Here is an 11,869-nt window from a genome sequence, read left to right as displayed (position 1 = left end):
TGCAGACGGCCTCTCAAGGAGAGGTGAACTTCAAGGCGGGCCTCAAAAGCTCACCATTCTTACATGAGAACCAGGCCCTGACCCACACCCAACAGGCACTACGGAACTTTCAAAACCTAAGAATCCTTTCGACTGCCACCTGCATCCTGTTTGGCAATAGCAAGTCATTAATGATAAAGGCCTTTTATTGTGTGGGAATAAAGAGGATGCTTCTCAGCATGCTGGAGGTTTCTATGGTGAGGGGGGTTGCAGGTTACGTTGACGTTCAGACGAGCTAGGGAGAGGCCCATCTCATCCTTACCTTGAGGTGACCGTGTGCACCTGGATCAGACTCTTCCTGAAGCCCTAGCCCAGCCTCTCACCATCAGTCCCCGTCAGCCATCTTGGGTCCTGACATGGCAGTTCCCACCAGTGGCACAGATGCCATGCCCAGCCAACCCTGCTGTCTCAGAATCCCAGTCCCCAGGCGACCCGGTGGCAGGCACGAGGTGTAATCATTTCATCGGGCTTCTGTGACACTGCCTCAGAGAGGCACCAAAAGATGACGGAAGTTTATTGCCTCGCAGTTCTGGAAGCTAGAAATCCAAGTTCAAGGAGTGAATAAGACCACACTACCTCTGCAACCTTAAGGGCGAACCCTTCCTTGCCTCTTTCCAGCTCCTGGTGGTGGTTTGCTGGCAATCTTTGGGCTTCCTTGGTACGTAACTATCATGTCTGTCTTTATCGTCCCGCAGCATCCCTCTGTGTCTCTCTGTCTTCGCGTGGCAGTCTTCTTGAAGGACACCTACAAAGAGCCTATTTCCAAATGAGTCATAGTCTTGCGTGCTGGGGGTTAGGACCTCGATATATCGTTTTGCGGGGACACAGTTCAACCCACAGCACGGGCTTGCCTCCTTCTGCCGCTAACAGGCACTCTCTCTGACCTCGCTCGGCATCCGCTGGCACTCAGAAGGCCTCAAATGCAGCTCCTGGTGCAGTGAGACCACTGCAGGCATCAAAAGGCTCAGAAATGGGCAGAGCCAAAGGACACAGTACTGTACCGTTGGGGGTTTTGCCCAGGGTGGGAATTTTCACCAGGGTTCCCTGGGCAGAAATCAGGTGTCAGATCTTTACCTCTGATGAGTCGAAAGAGCTTTGATGAGAAAAAAGTTACCTATTTGTTTTTATGAACCTCCTAGTGGGACTCAGTGTTCCCTTCTCTTATGCAACAAACCCTAATAGCCGTACCTATCACCGTCACCTCGTCCTAATGGAAACCACAGATCTGTTCCTATCATCTGACGTTTGTTGCAAATAGCTTAAAATAATGTCAGTGCGGATCACCACTTTATAATTATGTAGTTGTTCAAGCTATTTTATCTACCCTCTAGTATATTGTTATTCAATCTATATATGAAGAAACACACGGCGAGCTCACAAATTTGTCCTATTTAATATTTTGACCATATTTCACATAATCTCACGTATTTGACTTTCTGCATCTAAAAGTGTTGCGAGAAGACGCTCACAGCTTTCACCAGACAGCCAGAGGGGCCCTGGCACCGAAATGTTTCCTTGTCCAGGGAAACAACCGAGGATGTGTGTACAGGGTGATTGTCATACAAAACAGGGGCGCCTGGGTGGCGCAGTCGGTTAAGCGTCCGACTTCAGCCAGGTCACGATCTCGCGGTCCGTGAGTTCGAGCCCCGCGTCAGGCTCTGGGCTGATGGCTCAGAGCCTGGAGCCTGTTTCCGATTCTGTGTCTCCCTCTCTCTCTGCCCCTCCCCCGTTCATGCTCTGTCTCTCTCTGTCCCAAAAATAAATAAATAAACGTTGAAAAAAAAATTAAAAAAAAAAACAACAAAACAACAACCCAAACCCCGTAAGACTTGGGATTACAATATATCCCTTTATTAAAAAATAATGTGAGAGAAGAGTACTGCTATGGACAAATATTTATAATACAGGACATGAAAAACGACATAAAATGTGTAATAACAGCGAGCCCACGCGCGCACACACACACACACACACACACACTATGATCTTGTTTTTTATTTTAAAAACAGTTGTGGGAGGGGAGAGAATGCTAACCCATGGTGCTACCAAATGGTTATTTGAATGATGATATATCACTAGTTATTTTTATTGTCTTGTGTGCGTGCTTTCCAATTTTTCACAGCCAACAGGTATTGTTTTCATAATCAGGAAAAAATGTTATTTTTAAAGATCTCGGCTGTTTTCATCTTCTTGAGATCGTATGTTTAGAGGCAAAAAGCCATATCTCAGTAGACGGTAGCTGGCATCTTGTTCAAAGGGCTGGAAGAGACTATTGATAAGATTTTTTTCCAACTTTCTTGAAACCCTGGGACCCCACTATCCAGAAAGGAAAGCAGGAGATAGATCCTCACCTACCTGGGGCAGGTGGTCCAGCCTGCCACGCCTCTGCGGCACTCAGAAGAGAGCGACACCAAAGAGGTGTCTTTCTGGTCACCTCTTCCAAACCCACAGAATTTGCAGATGATTGCTCTGGACTCAAAGTTATTTAGCTCTTTTCCCTTGAAATTAAGGGGTGCCAGGATTGAAATGATTCCTTGCAAGGAGCCCTAATCTTGATCTTATCTGCGGTATCATATAGCACATCAGTATTTAAGTCACTGACTAATCCATTTGGTACCACCTTTAAAAATGGGCTTGAAGTGTGAAACAAAAGCAAAAAACAACAACCCAGTGACAGAGGTAACGGAATCGAATAAAGGCAATCAAGAATTGTTTCATAGTATCTAATTCTTCTCCAACTTCGTGATTCAGATCACCAAGTTCAATGTGCAAATCTGTAACTCCTTTTGTAGAAGCAGTTCCACACTGCAATTCTTTTCCTTAATCTTTGTCCTTGCTGTTTCTCTCTAGCCTATAATTTCTGGAGCGTCATCTGTCGGGGGAGGTAGGGAGGTGATTTTACCGCGCTGCAAATTATCATTATTAGCACAAGCTGCATCCGTAATGAGCTCATTCTTGCCACTAAAAACAATTCCATTACCTGATAAGACAAATTTCCGTGGGGCTGGAGACACTGAAGAAACTGAGGGTGAGGGTTTGCATGGTTGCTTTTAACAATGGGTGGGCCTTTTGTGGGATAGTTTGACTTCTCTAGCATTAAAGTGCTCCTTTGTGGTCACTTCTTTATCTTCCTGTGTGAGAATCCCCCCAGAGGCCAGATACCGGGAGGAGATGGCCAGGTTTCTTGACCTCACTCCCCCATTCCACAGAGTAGTGACAGGCTGGCCCCAAACAGGATCTCGGTCACAGCTTTAACTTTGCTCCAGCCCAGCCACGAGGCCTGTGGCCAGGAGGTAGATCTCAAGTCTGTGTTTTTTTCCTGGCTGTGTGACTCTGAACACTTTCCTTAACCTCTCTGAGCCTCAAATTCCTACTGTGTAAAATGAAGACAACAAAACAGGCCAGTCAGTAGCGCGATTGGTTATGAAGATGAAGAGATTAGGCAGGTACATCTGGTCCACACGTGCTCAGTATTGTTATTGGCAATTACCATTAAGGTAAAGGGACCCGGGAACATTGCGGACATAGGTTGGGGATGGGGGTGTTCTGTCTTTGAGCCCACCCAGAGAATTATTAACAGAAAACGGTTCAGAACCCGGGCTCCTGGCCACTAATAAAATGCTCTCTTCCCTGCTGTACATTTCTTCCAGGGACTCTATCCCAGGAGGGAGGCAGGACACGCATGATTGGCCAATAATAAAAACAGAAGCGGCTGCTAATGTCCTTATCTATGTCAGGCTCTGGCCTAAGTCATTTGCCGGGAATAGCTTATTTAAGGAATATTATTATAACCCTTTTGCTCTTGGAGATGAATAAACTGAGGCAATTTGCTCAGAAGCACACAGACAGTAAACGGCAGAGCCAGAACTTGAACCCAGGCCGTCTGAGGCCAGAGTCTGCCCACCTAACCTTCATGTCACATTGGCATGTCCTCCGTGGCCACTGTCACAGTAACGTGAACCACTGCTAAATGAGCCGTGGTTTCAACATCGAATCGATCCAGAAAGAAATGAGATGAGAGGATAAACGAGAAACGCGGAAGTTTAAGAATGTGATAGAGCCAGTATAACGGGGCCCAGGATGTTGAGAGCCGGGCTCTGGGCGGGGGTTGGGGGGGGTGGGGGACTTCACGCGGGTTTGTGCCATGTGACTACTGGGTGATCTGGAGGGAGAAACTCGACCACTCCCAGCCTCAGTGTTCTGTTATAAAGTGATGCTTCCTTCTTCATGAGGTGGAGAGGATGAAATGGAATCAGGCACACAAAGGGCATGGCAGGGCGTTTTGCAGGCACAAGACTCACGGGCTAACCTTGACCAAGCTGGAGGCTCTAGAAAAGAAAAGCGACAAATCAGGGCCCCTGGGTGGCTCAGTCCGTTAAGCGCCTAACGATTTCGGCGCAGGTCCTCATCTCACGGTTCGTGAGATCGGGCCCCGCCTCAGGCTCTGAGCTGACAGTGCAGAGCCTGCTTGGGATTCTCTCTCTCTCTCTCTCTCTCTCACACCCTCTCTCTCTCTCTCTCTCTGCGCCCCTCCCCCACTCTTTCTCTCTCTCAAAATAAATAAATAAACTTTCCAAAAAAAAATAGGAAAAACAAAAAGGCAGAAGTTAAAAGGTTTATTTAAGGCCAGAGACTGGAGGCCCTGATCTCCCTGCCCTGCTCCTGGGCCTTGCTCATCAGCCCCTCTCCCACCCCAAGAGTTTCAAGAGCCGGGGTCTTGGCTCATTTCCCAAAAGGCCCCTGAGTTCCTCAAGCTTATTGCCCCCCACCCCACCGCCCCCTGGCCTCTTCCCCAACAAATTCCCTGAAGTTTCCCCTGGTGCTCAGCCCAGAACCAGTGCTCCACAAGCGTGAGCCATCATCAGGTGAGACGACCCAGCAGGGAGAGTCCCCAACTGCCCCCTCCTTGAAAGCCTCTGTTTTTCAGCTGAGGGGGAGGACTTGGTGGGGAGAGTGGGGTCTACCAGCCTCCATCAGTCTTCCAAAAGTAGGCCCCACAAAGGAGGCTAATGTGTCCCCAACAACAATCCACATTCATATTTGGATTCAAACCAGATTTGTTTGGATTCTCCAAAGGCTGAGGGGGAACATGTACCCCTACCTTTCCCGACCAGCCTGGGGTACCGTCAGGAAGGGCCACCAGGCATTCCATGGCCCGAAGGAGCCGAACAGCCAGCCTCAAGGTCCTTTAGGCCTCATTTCTGGTGTGTGTTCTCCCGAAGGTCATGCCAAGGGCAACTGTGGCCAGGCCTCTCCATCAGGCCCCCCCCCCCCGCCTCCCACAGTCCCAGACCCCCGCTTCAGGGTTTGGGGGCCGCAGCTGCTAACAGACCTCCGGCTCAATGCCATTTTACCTAAAGCCGCTTCCGTTGGCTTAAGCTCAACACAATTTTGGCGATCGCTTATTTTTCAACCCATTTGTCTAAATGGCATTTTTGACTCATTTTATAATTGGCATACACATTAATCACATGTGCAGCTTTGTGAAAGTTGAGGTTTTATTTCCCTTAGTTGTCTTTTCCCCTCATTTTTTCTACTTATGAACACTTTGAGGACCTTTTAGCCAATGTGTCTATAAAGCTTTCTGTGAAACTTATTGTCACGAACGTGGCATTTTATTTGAGTGCTACCTCAGCTCCCTGCCCTGAAGGTGCCAATCCTTTTAATAAGCCATAAATCACTGAGGCCTTTCCTTCTAAAGCAAGGTTTGAAAACTTTCTCTCTAAAGGCCAGATAGTCTTTTTTTTTTTTTTTTTTTTTTTAATGCTTCCTGGGCCATCTGGTCCCTGTTGCAAATACTCAATTCTGCAGTTTTAGCAGGAAAGCAGCTTTAGATAATATGTAAATGAACAAGTGTGGCTGTGTTCCCATAAAACTTTATTTATAGACACTGAAATTTTAATTTCATATCATTTTCATGTATCACGAAATAGTATTTTTCTTTTGAGTTTTGTGAAAAATTATTTAAAAACGTGAAAACTATTCTTAGCTGGAGGGCCATTCATACACAGGTGGCCCGCGGACCCTCATTTGCCGACCCCTGCCCTCAACAACACTTTAACCCAAGGGTGTGATGCTATGATGCTAGCCAGGATCTAATCATAAGTGATGCGTTTTGTAAGTAATTTGGGTCATGCAGGTGCCCTCTTTTATTTATTTATTTATTTTGAGCGCGCACGCGCGCGTGCGAGAGAGACAGAGAGCAAGGGAAGGGCAGAGAGAATCTTAAGCAGGCTCCAGGCTCAGCAAGGGGCTTGATCTCACAACCTTGAGATCATGACCTGAGCCGAAATTAACGGTCGGATGCTTACCTGACTGAGCCACCCAGGCACTGAAGCAGGTGCCCTCTTAAAATTTTTTTTTTTTAACGTTTTATTTATTTTTGAGACAGAGAGAGACAGAGCATGAACGGGGGAGGGGCAGAGAGAGAGGGAGACACAGAATCGGAAACAGGCTCCAGGCTCCGAGCTGTCAGCCCAGAGCCCGACGCCGGGCTCGAACTCACGGACCACGCGATCGTGACCCGAGCTGAAGTCGGACGCTTAACCGACTGAGCCACCCAGGCGCCCCTGAAGCAGGTGCCCTCTTAAGAGAGACCCCTTTGGGAAACAGAACCTCCATGCATCCAGAACACAGAACATAGTCCAAACCCACCTCCAAAAGGGAGCAGGACAGGGTGATGTGGAGCTCAGATCAGCTGGAAGAAAGCCTGCGACTGGTCAAAAGATAGAGACAAAGGCCTGCCAGACGCTTTTCATACCCTGCATTACAGTTAAAATCTAATTTAGATGAAAATAGATGCACAGAAATTAAATGTGCGTGTGAGGTTTTCGTCGCTAACTTGTGTGCCCTGTAATGATAGCTTCACCAAATTTACTCCTGTGGCTGGAAAATAAAGATGTTTTTTGAAATTTGATTTTGTGGTTTCACAAATTGTTTTAGCTCTGTAAATAGTTCAGACCCCATTTCTGATCTGCCTGAAACAAAAATAGAACATTAAAGTGTTTAAGATTCAATCAAAGGCTTGCTGTGAGCGGCGCAATATTAAAATAACAGAAAAATCAATTTTTATTTTGAACATGATTTGTCACAAATAGCGTCCTAATAGATAAGGCTGATTATATGGTAGCGAATGTAATTTATATATACCGAGCTCTATGCTTTTGTCAGAGTCATCATTAAGAAATTTGACACATAAGCCAAAGAACAATAAATGTCAGCTGAAATATATACCAGTTAGATATAAATGGGATGCTGAAATGCATGATGCTGGCACCTGCTGTACTCATAAGTAATAATATGCAGTCTAAAGCAGCTTGCGTTTTCAAACAAGAACTCTTTTTATGTTGTCATTTAAAATATCTCCTATTTCTGAAGGTCAGGAATAAATGGCACTATTAGCATTAAAAGCTAGTAAAAGAAAAAGTAATTTGTTGTTCATTTAACATAACATTTTACGAAACAGCTTTGTAAAGTGCTCATTATTTTTCCCCTATGGAAGCTGAGGAGACAAGATGAAGACACCTGGTTCTTAACAGAAGGCTTTGTATCACACCTCTGTTACCATTTTTTTTTAATATTTATTATTTATTTTTGAGAGAGAGAGAGAGAGACAGAGTGAGAGCGGGGGAGTGGCAGAGAGAAAGAGGGAGACACAGAATCTGAAGCAGCTCCAGGCTCCGAGCTGTCAGCACAGAGCCCGACGCGGGGCTCGAACTCACGGACCGTGAGATCATGACCTGAGCTGAAGTCGGACGCTTAACCGACTAACTGCCCAGGTGCCCCTCTGTTACCATTAAATCCTGATTCAGTGAGATCTTTGCAGGAATTACGTGGTTTGTGCCTGGGCACGTAAATGCTAAGAAATAAAGCTGTCTTTACAACCGTGGTCTGCTGGCTCTGTCTGCCCAGGTCCTGGGTTTTGTCCTCATCTGTAGTGCTATATGGCGTAAGCATGACAGCATGACACTGGGGACAAGTGGCAAGACTGTCAGAGCCTGAAGATGGAGGGTTTTGATGTGACAGGTGCAGGCTCCCAACATAAAGAGGAGGGAGCCTCTTGTGTCTCTTGGGGATAGTGACAGATGAACCAGGATCTGAACACAAATACAGACGAGGGACTGGGGTCACAGAAACTACTCAGTCACCATTCACCAGCAGCCCCTCCTACCAGCCACATGTTCTGAACTCCAAAATATTGTAAACCTCCGATTTTGTATTTTTTTCTTTTAAAATTGGATCCAAATGAAAACTACAAAAAAAAAAAAAAATAACATGGACAAACACACCACTATAACCACCATGTGGAATTAGCAAAGACGAACTTTTTGTCATGTTCGCTTGATGTCCTATTGTGACGAAAGATAAATGACATTACTGATAAGGAAGGATTCTAATTTGTTCATGTTTTGATATTTTGTACCACATGTACAGTGGGTCGCAGTGTTTGGTGAATAAAAATGTACATAAGGGATGCCTGGGTGGCTCAGTCGGTTAAGCTCAGGTCTGACTTAGGCTCAGGTCATGATCTCACGGTTTGTGGGTTCGAGCCCCACGTCAGGCTGTGTGCTGACAGCTCAGATTCTGGAGCCTCCTTCAGATTCTGTGCCTCTCTCTGTCTGCCCCTCCCCCAATTGTGTTCTGTTTCTCCCTCTCTCAAAAATAAATTTAAAAAATTTAAATTAAAAAAATGTATGTAAATGGTAATTTCTGTATCTAAATGGTATCTTACTAACCCTTGTTTTTGTCCTCAAGAGGACATTTGGGGAATCTATCCATGTGGACATATATGGACCCTTCATTACTTTTTGTTGCTAATGTTGTATTTTGGACATTCTGATGGTTGTAAATGTCATGTTGTTAATTTCATTTATATTCCACTCCTTCCCGGTGAAGGTAACTCTCAAACATTTATTATTCAGACCCCTCTTTGTGCATTGTCTGCTCACGTCCCTTTGTCCACTTTTCTATCGGACTGTGCTTTCCATTATGTATGCTGGATACTAATTCCCTGTTGTGTCCACTTCAAATACTTTCCCTGAGGCTACACTTGTCTTTAATCTTGGTCATGGTGTCTCTGTGACTCTTAAAGAATAACTCGGGCCTGCCTGCTTTTCCTGCTTCATTTATTGGCTGTTTATCATGTGTCAGGTACTGCGCTAAGTCCTTTGCACCTTTTATCCTTTTTTTTAACGTTTTAAAAAATTATTTATTTGAGGGAGACAAAGAGAATGTGAGCAGGGAAGGGGCAGAGAGAGAGAGTGAGAGAGAGAGAGAGAGAACGAGAAAGAAAGAGAGAGTCCTAAGCAGCTCCCCATGGTGAGTGCACAGAACCCAACACGGGGATCTCATAAAACTGTGAGATCATGACCTGAGCCGAAGTTGGACACTTAACTGAGCCACCTAGGTGCCCTGCATGTTTTTTTCTTGTCAGAGCCACCGTGTGCGGGAGGATTACTGTCATTCCCGGGAAGGCGTTGAGGTTGGAGATGTGACGTAACCAGCCCAGGTAGTTCAGGCAGAAAGGATGCTGAGATTCAAAGCCAGCTCCGCCCTCCTGGAGAACCAAATCTCACAGGGTGAGAAGAGGTAAAAGATTAGCAAATGTCCTAACAAACTCTTAGAAGGAAACATACGTAGTTCTCAACCCTGGCAGGGAACTTTAACAACACTGGTGCTGGGCTCCAACCCAGAAATTCTGACTGGGCCAGGGTGTGGTTGGGACATGGAATTTTCTTTTAAAGCTACCCAATTTAGAGGCACCTGAGTGGCTCAGTCGGTTGGGCGTCAGGCTCTTGATTTCAGCTCAGGTCATGCATGGTTCATGGGATCGAGACCCCCACGTCGGGCTTGTGCTGACAGAACGGAGCCTGCTTGAGATTCTCTCTCCTTCCCTCTTTGCCTCTCCCCCGCGCACGCACATGTTCTCTCTCTCTCTCTCTCTCTCCCTCAAAATAAATTAACTTAAAAAAATAAATAAAGTTACCCAGTTGATTCTGATGTGTGGCCAGGGCTGAGAACCTCCGTTCTATCATTTGTAGTTTTACTGAGATCTGGGGAGTCTCGTAGGTCTCAGATATGGACCGATTTCACTGCTCCAGGCCCAGATTTTAAATGCTCTATTGGGTTTCAAGAAAATAATATAGAAAATACAAAGAGAACAAGGCTAATAAAAGAAAAACCCCAGGGTGTTGAGCTCAAGCACTTCTGCTCTGCTACAAATCCCAGGCATCCCCGTGAAGGGGCGCGGGAGCTCCTAGGCTCTTGTTCTTGGAATCTCGGGATGAATCACCTGAAATGCTCTGTCACGATGCCCTTCCCAGAATTGCTAAATGAAGCTGTTTCTGGATTCTAAGAATTGAACAGGAAATACCCCAACTCTGGCCCAGCTGGTGCACCCCATACCACCGCATCCTATGCCTCAAAAGTAACATCCACTATGTGTCACCGGCCTTCCACTCACCGGGGTTCCAGGAACAAGTGGGCAGGCTGGCCGGGGGGTGTGGGAGGCCGTGTGTGGGCAGAAGGCCAGGCTGGAAGGGCCGCAGTCCACAAAGGCCCCCACTGCTGTGCCTGGGGTGGCATTGAGTCCCCCAAGATCTAGGCACAGGCTCTGCCTGCTCAATGGGCAGCCCCTTGGATTACGGCACCTGCAGAACCTTCCGTGTAGGAGCTGCGTCCCGGCTGGCTGGGTGCTAGCCCTGTGAGGAGACGCCCAGGCCCTTCAACTGACTTACCCTTTCCTCCCAGGGAGAAGGATAACTTGGGGGAAATATTTGCATTTCACAGAATATTCCAATTTTCTTCATTTTAAAGTGCTCTTTAAAGTAAAAATGATATGGGGTCGCCTGGGTGGCTCAGTCAGTTAAGCGTCTGCCTTTGGCTCAGGTCAAGATCTTGTGGTCCATGAGTTCAAGCCCCACATCAGGCTCTGTCTGGGCTGACAGCTCAGAGCCTGGAGCCTGCTTCAGATTCTGTGTCTTCCTCTCTCTGCCCCTCCCCGACTTGCGCGCACGCTCTCTCTCTCTTTCTCTCTCAAAAATAAATAAACATTAAAAAAATTAAAAGTAAAAATGATATGAAAAAGATGCCTAGAATTGGCAAACACCTTGGACAGTTTACAGAGAAAGAAACGCAAAGGGCCATTCAACAGGAACAAGATGTTCACCCTGGTTCATAATAAAACAAACACCAATTGCAATTTAAGGAAAAGCACTTCAACCTACCGAATGCAGAAAAGGTTGGACGATTCACCACGTTGGTAAGGGTGCGAAGCGCCCTCCCGTTAGAAGGAACCGAATGAAATGACCAATATTTGACCTTCTTGGCCCAGAAGGGTGGCAATTTCATATGGTTCAGCCGACTGCGGTGTTGACCGGACTGTGAGCTGGTACATTTGCTAACATTGGGCAATTTGGCAATCCTGACCAAAAGAAATCCATCCTAAATATTTGCTGAACAGATTTTTGTAATGTAAAGCAACCACAGAGGATAGTGATTGCATGAATATCCATCCTGGGAAATTTTTGGAAAACACTCCTATGTCCATTAGCAGAGACAATCACACCACACGCACCCCTCAGTGGAATCTAGGAAGCTGTAAGAATGAAGAGGTTCTTTCTGCATCATTAGAGAATAATATCTAATTTATTGATAATGCAAAAAGCAAAGTTAGAATGGTGTCTATTGTATCCAACCAGTTGTTTGAAACACAAAGGGTGGGGGTGGGGCTGGGGCTGCCTATGTGAAGGGAGGCACACGTGGGTACATGTAGAATATTTCTGGAAGAAGACTGTGCTTGTCTCTGGGAAGGGGAACCAGAGATTTGGCG

Source organism: Lynx rufus, unplaced genomic scaffold (assembly GCF_022079265.1).
Source record: "Lynx rufus isolate CCGP_SWC_20201006 ecotype Redwood Valley unplaced genomic scaffold, mLynRuf1.p SCAF_11, whole genome shotgun sequence".
In the NCBI taxonomy this organism is placed as follows: Eukaryota; Metazoa; Chordata; class Mammalia; order Carnivora; family Felidae; genus Lynx; species Lynx rufus.
Note: the sequence above shows the minus strand (reverse complement) of the source record.